This window comes from Pristis pectinata, chromosome 4 (assembly GCF_009764475.1).
Source record: "Pristis pectinata isolate sPriPec2 chromosome 4, sPriPec2.1.pri, whole genome shotgun sequence".
Taxonomy (NCBI): domain Eukaryota; kingdom Metazoa; phylum Chordata; class Chondrichthyes; order Rhinopristiformes; family Pristidae; genus Pristis; species Pristis pectinata.
Genome location: NC_067408.1, coordinates 20,631,957 through 20,640,675, shown reverse-complemented (window position 1 = coordinate 20,640,675; position 8,719 = coordinate 20,631,957).

Below are 8,719 nucleotides of genomic sequence, written 5' to 3'. Positions count from 1 at the left end.
CAGGTCACCACTTCCTGAACTAAATGAATATATGAATTAGGATCAAGAGTAGACCACTCAGGCCCTGAGCCTATTTCACAGATAAGACCTTGGCTGACCTAACCATAAGCCCAACTCCACATTCCTGCCAACCACCAGTAACCTTTCACTCCCTCACTCCTTTCTTTAACCCTCTGGTCATTTAATTTCTCCTGTTTTTCACCCAAGTACAGACCATCCCTCTTTGTCCTTCTCCTTCCCCCACCCTGCTTTCTCCTGATTTTAAAACCTGTTTAACTCCAACTTTTCCTGATTTTGATAAAAAGTCATTGACCTGATATGTTAACACTTCTTGCTCTACGAATGCTGTCTGACCCGTTGCCTAGTTCCAGAATTTTCTATTTTCCTTTCAGAGTTTGAGTTTCTGCAGTATTTTGTTTTTGTTTCTCCAATATATAACTCTACACAAAAGGTAATTTTCTATCAGTGTATATCTATCTTCAATCAGCCTCTGTAAAACTCTTCCTTAAGTTAGTTAGCATTATCACAAGTAAGTTTAGCTTTCAGAAAGATAATCAGCAGCATCTCCTGATACCTGAAAACTCCCAAATAACAGAAACTTTAATGAACACTTCAACTTGGAAATGGCACAAGCTATTGCCACGGTTGTCAAAAGATAACACTTAAATGTATTAGAAGCCCTGGGTAATATCATATTCTACTTAGCCAAGCACTAAGTTGAGACAGGAACTGGATATTTATCTACTTTCATACATTTTAAGACGTCCAACACCTCCTCTGCTGTAATGCGGACTATCCCCAAGACATCCCCATCATCTATCTCAAGTTCCGAAGTCTTCACATCTTTCTCCACAGTAAGAACAGAGGAGACTTGTTCATTGAGGACCTCACCCACCTCCTGTGGCCTCACGCATGTCCACTTTGGTCTTTGAGGTGTCCTGTTTTCTCCCTAGTTACTCTTTGGCCTTAATACTCTTATAAAATCTCTTTGGATTCTCCTCAATCTTCTCTGCCAAAGCTATCTCATGCCCCCTTTTTGTCTTTTTAATTTCCTTAAGAATACTCCTGCATCCCTTATACTCCTGCAGGGATTCACTTGATCCCAGCTGCCTGTACCTGACCCATACCTCCTTCTTTTTCCTGACCAGAGTCTCAATATCCCTATCATCCAGTATTCTCTACTGCTGCCAGCCTTGCCTTTCTCTCCAGCAGGAACATGCAAACCTTGAACTCTCTGTTATCTCACTTTTAAAAGCCTCCCTTTGTCCCTTTGTCCACAAGCAACCTATTCCAATCAACTTTTGCAATGCATTGAATCAAACACTGGCAGATTTTTTTTATGATTAAAGCATTAAGGTACTGATCTTTGGAGCACAATACACAGTTTCACCTTCCTGAACCTCATTTTATGGCTCATTGTAGTACTTTTCCTCATGTTATTCAAAGGAAGCTGAAGCTTGAACTGATTTTCAGGACAAGACTGCCATCTAGTGTTCAAGGCACATATTTCTGCAAACATGTTCAACTTGGTGTCGTAGTCATAGAGCACTGCAGCACAGAAACAGGCCCTTCGGCCCATCTAGTCCATGCTGCCTGATCTTCTGCCCAGTCCCATCTACCTGCACCCGGACCATAGCCCTCCAAACCCCTCCCATCCATCTACCTATCCAAACTTCTCTCAGATGTTACAATTGAACCAGCATCTACCACTTCTGCTGGCAGCTCGTTCCACACTCGCACCACCCTTTGAATGAAGAAGTTTCACCTTTCACCCTGAACCTATGTCCTCTAGTTCTAGTCTCACTCAACCTGAGGGGAAAAAGCCTGCATGCGTTCACCCCATCTATACTCCTCATAATTTTGTATAACTCGATAAGATCTCCCCTCATTCTCCTGCGCTCCAGGGAATAATGTCCTAATCTATTCAACATTTCCCTATAACTCAGGTCCTCAAGTCCCAGAAACATGTAAATTTTCTCTGCACTCTTATCAAGCTTATTGATATCTTTCCTGTAGGTAGGTGACCAGAACTGCACACAATACTCCAAATTTGGACTCACCAACGCCTTGTACAACTTCAACATAACATCCCAACTCCCGTACTCAGTGCCCTGATATATGAAGGCCAAAGTGCCAAAAGCTCTCTTTATGACCCTATCTACTTGTGATGCCACTTTCAGGGAACTATGGATCTGTATTCCAAGGTCCCTTTGTTCTACCACACACATCAGAGCCCTGCCATTCACTGTGTAAATCTTACCTTGGTTTGTCCTCCCAAAGTGCAACACTTCACACTTGTCTGCATTAAATTCCATCTGCCATTTTTCAGCCCATTTTCCATGCTGGTCAAGATCACGCTGCAAGCTTTGATAGCCTTCTTCACTGTCCACTATGCCCCCAATCTTGGATTCAGCCACAAATTTGCTGATCCAGTTTACAACGTTATTATCTAAATCATTAATATAGATGATAAACAACAACAGATCCAGCACCAATCCCTGCGGCACACCACTAGACACCGGCCTCCAGTCAGAGAGACAACCATCTACTACCACTCTCTGACTTCTCCCGCTAAGCCAGTGTTGAATCCAATTGACTACTTCATCCTGAATTCCAAGCGACTTAACTTTCTGGACCAGCCTCCCGTGCAGGATTTTGCCAAAGGCCTTGATAAAGTCCATGTGGACAACATCCACTGCCTTTTTCTCATCGACCTTCTTGGTAACCTCCTCAAAAAACTCTATGAGATTGGTTAGGCATGACCTACCATGCACAAAGCCATGTTGACTATATCTAATCAGGCCCTGTCTATCCAAATACTTACAGTATATATCCTGTCCCTTAGAATATCTTCCAATAGTTTACACAGGACTGATGTCAGGTTCACCAGCCTGTAATTTCCCTACTTATTCTTAGAACCTTTCTTGAACAATGGAACAACATTAGCTATCCTCCAGTCCTCTGGCACCTTGCCTGTGGCTAAAGACATTCTAAATATCTTTGCTAGGGCCCCTGCAATTTCTGCACTAGCCTCCCACAAGGTCCGAGGGGATACTTTGTCAGGCCCTGGAGATTTATGCACCTTAATGGAGAGTCTAGGACCAGAGAGCATAGCCTCAGAATAGAAGAGAGTCCCTTTAGAATAGAGATGAGGAGGAATTTCTTTAGCCAGAGGGTGGTGAATCTGTGGAATTCATTGCCACAGACGGCTGTGGAGGGCAAGTCATTGAGTATATTTAATGTAGAGGTTGATAGGTTGTTGATTAGTAAGGATGTTAAAGGTTATGGGGAGAAGGCAGGATAATGGTCTTGAGAGGGAAAATATAAATCAGCCATGACTGAATAGCGGAGCAGACTCGATGGGCCAAGTGGCCTAATTATGCTCCTATGTCTTATGGTCTTTTGATCTTAATTCACCTCAAGACAGCCACCACCTCCTCTTCTGTAAACCAGATACTGTCCTCACTACTCATTTGCCTCAGTTCCATAGTCTCTGTGTCTGTCTCCAGAGTAAATATGGATGTAGAAAATTCATTTAAGATCTCCTCCATCTCTTTTGGCTCCATGCATAGATGATTATGCTGATCTTCAAGAGGACCAATTTTGTCCCTCACTCCCCTTCTGCTGTTAATATAGCTATAGAAACTCTTGGGATTCTCTTTCACCTTGTCTGCCAGAGCAACCTCATGTCCTCTTTTTGCCCTCCTGATTTCTCTCTTAAGTGTTCTCTTGCATTTCTTATACTCCTCAAGTGCCTCATTTGATTCTAACTGCCTATACCTGATATGTGCCACCTTCTTTTTCTTTACCAGGGTCTCAATATTCCTCAATAACCAAGGTTCCCTAAACCTGTTAGCCTTGCCTTTTATTCTCACAGGAACATACAGATTCTGTACTCTCAATATTCCACTTTTGAAAGCTTCCCACTTACCAAGCATCTCTCTGCCAGAAAACAGCTTATCTGAAACCATGCCTGCCAGATCTCTTCTGATGCCATCAAAATTGACCATACTCGAATCTAGAATCTCAACCCGAGGACCGGTCCTATCCTTCTCCATAATTATTTTGAAACTAATGGAATTATGATCACTAGATCCAAAGTGTTCCCCTACACACACTTCCGTTACCTGCCCTGTCTCGTTCCCTAAGAGGAGATCCAGTATCGCGTTCTCTGTAGTTGGGACCTCTACATGTTGATTAAGGAAACTTCCCTGAACATATTTGACAAACTCTATCCCATCCAATCCCTTTACAGTATGGGAGTCCCAGTCAGTATGTGGAAAGTTAAAATCACCTACTATCACAACCTTATTTTTCTTGCAACTGTCTGCTATCTCTCTACAAATTTGTTGCTCTAAATCCCGCTGACTATTGGGAGGTCTATAATATAGTCCCAAACTTCTATACAAGCTGGAATTATTTATCCAAAAACACAAGAGACAGCAGATGCTGGAATCTGGAACAACAAACAATCTGCTGGAGGAACTCAGCAGGTCGAGCAGCATCTATGGGAGGAAAGGAATTGTCAATGTTTTGGGTCGAAACCCTCCACTCTCAGTCCCTCCAGCAGAGTTCCTCCAGCAGATTGCTTGTTGCTTGGAATTATTTCTCTTTGCATTTCTAATATTATTGCGTCACTAACCGTTCCGTATATTTGAATTATCGGCACAGCAGTTCTAGAATTTAGTATAAGCAATGAGCGAAAAATTTAAAAATTCCTTTTTAATTAGTCTTAAAACTAAAGGTGGCCCATAACACTTCTGTATATTGTGATAAAGAACATTCTTAAATTGGTCATTTCCTTTAGATTCTGAGATCCCAATTTCCATGAGTTCGTGCTAAATCCACTCTCTTTAGACAGACTTACACGCAGCTTATGTCATAAACCAGACATGATGGTTACTCCCTGTGATGTAAATAAAATTTTTGTTCACATAGTAACAATTCACAATTCATATATTCAAAGATTGATTCCAAACTTTATTTGTCCTCTACCATTCTGCAAATGGTTCATACCAGGCTGTGGTTCCACAAGTGCCCTGTTGCTCTGCAGCTCACCATTTTTCACATATCATCCTGGATGTGAAGTAGGGACAGGATGTTCAGGCAGACTGGTAGTTGGCAGCAGAAAGGGAAAGAATTTTAATCCATCAGTTTCTACACTGATATCACAGGTTCACTGAAGCAAGGGTTGTGGGTGATTTCTCCCATGAACTCAAATAAATGTTTACTCAGTTTTTCCAGCAGTTTTAATGAATCCAGTAAGTTCACACTGAGATTGATGGCCAATGTGAATTGGTGATTGGTTTTTTATTGTCACATGTACCGAGGTACAGGGAAAAACTTTGTTTTACATGCTATCCATACAGATCATTTCATTACAACAGTGCATTGAGGTAGTACAAGGAAAAAGCAATAACAGAATGCAGAATATAGTGTTACAAATATTGAGAAAGTGTGGTGCAGACAAGCCGCAAGGCCACAATCAGGTAGATTGTGAGGTCAAGAATCCACCTTATCATACAAGAGATCCGTTCAATAGTTTTATAACGGCGGGACAGAAGCTGTTCTTGAGCCTGCTGGTACATGCTTTCAGGCTTTTGTATCTTCTGCCCGATGGGGGGGTGGGGAAATGAGAGGATGTCTGGAGTGGGTGGGGTCTTTGATTATATTGGCTGCTTTACCGAGGCAGCAAAAAATGTAGACTGATTCCACGGAAGGGAGGCTGGTTTCTGTGATGTGCTGAGCTGTGTCCACAACTCTCTGCAGTTTCTTGCAGTCTTGGGCAGAGCAGGAGCCACACCAAGCCGTCATGCATCCAGATAGGATGCTTTCTATGATGCATCTATAAAACCCTCATGCCAGGAAACAATGCCTCAACCCATCACTTTGTCTCAATGGCAACACCTCCATCACAAAGTCATGAGTTCTGCAGAGGTGCTTGACATTTAATTTTGGTTTGTGGTTCTGGCCATACTGACAAGGCCATTGTTTTTTTTTATCAATTCCTAGTTACCCACATGAGCCAGCACTTGAACCATTGCAATCCTTGTGTTAGTTCAGGAAATCCAGGATTTTGCCTCTGCAATAAAAAAAAGATTAATATTTCCAAGCCAGGATGGTGTGTCAGTGTGAGGGGAATGTGGAAGCATTCTTGTACACCCATCACAATGCAGTGCTGGGGTAATGCAGTGCTTCGTCAAAAATGCCTTGTTTCTAAAAAGGTAATCCTCTCAGTTGGATTCAATGATCCTCAATTTTGTCCAGTGTCCTGAGAAAAAGTTGCTCTCAATACGAAAGAGAAATGGATCATCCACCATTACCTCACTGCTATTTGTGGAAGTTTGCTACTGCTTTTCAAACTTAACGTTCAGTAATCTTTTTGGGAGAAATGTTATATACATGCAGTTCTTTCCTTCTGAACACTGCAAACCTGTGAGCATTAGCACATTAGGAACATATGTTCACTTGTTCATGCTCTTTCATAATTGTAAAATATGGATTAATCTTCAGAAGAGCCCAATATCTAGCTTGGAAGAGGAACTGAACCCAGTCTGCAGCTTACAGAGATGAGAGCCTATCCTTAAAAAATGGCATTGGGATGGGGGATGCTTTGGTAGAAATTTGTCCTCCATCACATGTGGTGAAAGCACAGTTATTGTAGTCTATGAGGGTTGGACACTGCTTAAATTCAGGTAATAAAAATGCTGGGGAAACTCAGCAGATCAAACAGCATCTATGGAGAGAGGTCAACAAACAGTTCACCAAAACTGTTAAAAGGTCATCGACCTCAAATGTGAACTCTGTTGGTTAATACACAGTCACCCCTGTTTAATCCAATAATTTTATTCAGAATTATCACCCAGCAATTGCTCACTGGATTTGTTCACCACATGCTTTCAAACCCTGTGGGATATGTCAGGGTTTCTTGCTACACTTCCTTCTCAAGTGAATCATCAAACCCAACTTCAAGCTAATCCAAGCGATCTGGCATCAAGCAAGCACTCTTGAACATGCACAGTGAGTAACTCTACTTGTATTGTTCCCAGGTGTCTGGTACCTGAAGTAGCAGAGTGGTTGCGAACTTGGATGAGAATGTATGTGTCTCTTAAATGTAATCAATCACATGACCCCATTGCATCGCAAGAGTCCTACCAATCCATCTCATGGTGGTTCAACCCAGATCAAGGTCGCGTGTCCAGTGAGGGAGCTGCAGCAGGCAGGCAGTGCTGACCACAAATTCTGGGCACAGATTTACCATCAAGTTTGAAAGCATTTGTGCAGCAGCATAATTTGCCTTTAAGCCCACTCAACCAAGCTTCCTCTAAAGTCACCCCCTGCCCTAACCCTGAACTCATTTCTATCTCCCCAAATTCTCTCTCCAAGACCCAGCTGCTCCTCCGTCAGCCATGTTCCCAGCAGCTTACCACCCAACTTGCCTTCCTGGTTTGCTTGGCCATTGTTGTTGAGGGCTCCCTTTTCACAGGCTGTATCACTGATCTTCAAAATCTGCTTTTATCATCTCCATTGTAAATCAACCCTTGATTCCTCCATCCCTGTAAACCTTCCTCTCCAAAGTCTTTGAGCATGCTGCCACCTCCAAAATCAACTTTCCTGTAACACAATTGAATACCTACAAATCAGCTTTCCACCTATCTGGAGCCCAGACAGCTCTCACTGTCACAATTAGCAGCCTAGAACAACCTAAACAGAAAATCTCCTTTCCCTTTGTGGCCTGTCTGCACCTTGGCGAACCATCCCCCTCCCATACTTTCTCTTGGTTCAAGTGGGACAGCCCTCACTTGCCTTCAGCCTTACCAACCATGAGCCATAGAATCACTTGCAACACTTTCCACCCCCTATCCTCCTCCCTTATATATTTCACATCCATATGCTGTACCTCACTACTACCTCTCAAACTATCTGGTCTGATTTGTCACACCCACTTCTACCTCGGTAACAGCACATCTCCACTGCAGCCTGAGTTCACCTCCTGCCAAAGAAAGACTCATCCATGCTTTTATTGGTTACATCTAGACATGACCGCCAAAAATGTTATCCACATCAGCCCCCATCTTCCAGCCTGGAGGTTTTCACTGTATCAGATACAGATCATAAAATCTGTGCTTTCAAATCCCTCCATTGCTTCACCTCCCCCCACCCACCCCCCCCCCCCCCCCCCCCCCCAAGTCCCTCTTGCAGCGCCTACTCCACATTCCCAAACTTAGCCAAACTACTATTGGAGGTTAAACTTCAAATGCCTAGGCACCAAGCTCTGGAATTGTATCCCCAAGCTCCTTTCTCCTCCACTCCTTAAAACCTACCTTTCTCATTCCACGATATCTGATGTGGGTTTTACATTTTGTAAGATGATGCTTCTGCTACATTTTATTACATTCTAGTCACTGCAGTTGTTGTTATTGTTGCATCATCTTCCTGTCACATCTGGATCCCGATTTCTTTCAAATTTGCATTGGAGCCTGAATGCCGAGTAATTGGTTTATAAAATATGGTCAGGCTGAATTACAAAGTTGTAACTGCTTTCAAATGGTGAATAACAATGAAATCCAAAGCATTATCCTATTAAATTAGCCACTAACTGAAGTAACTGGAATACATTGAGTTCAGCTTCATAAAATGGGATAGAAAGAGACACCATTGATAGAACAATTGAGAAAAACTGGTTATACTGAATGAATGACTGTAGAAAACAACAGGC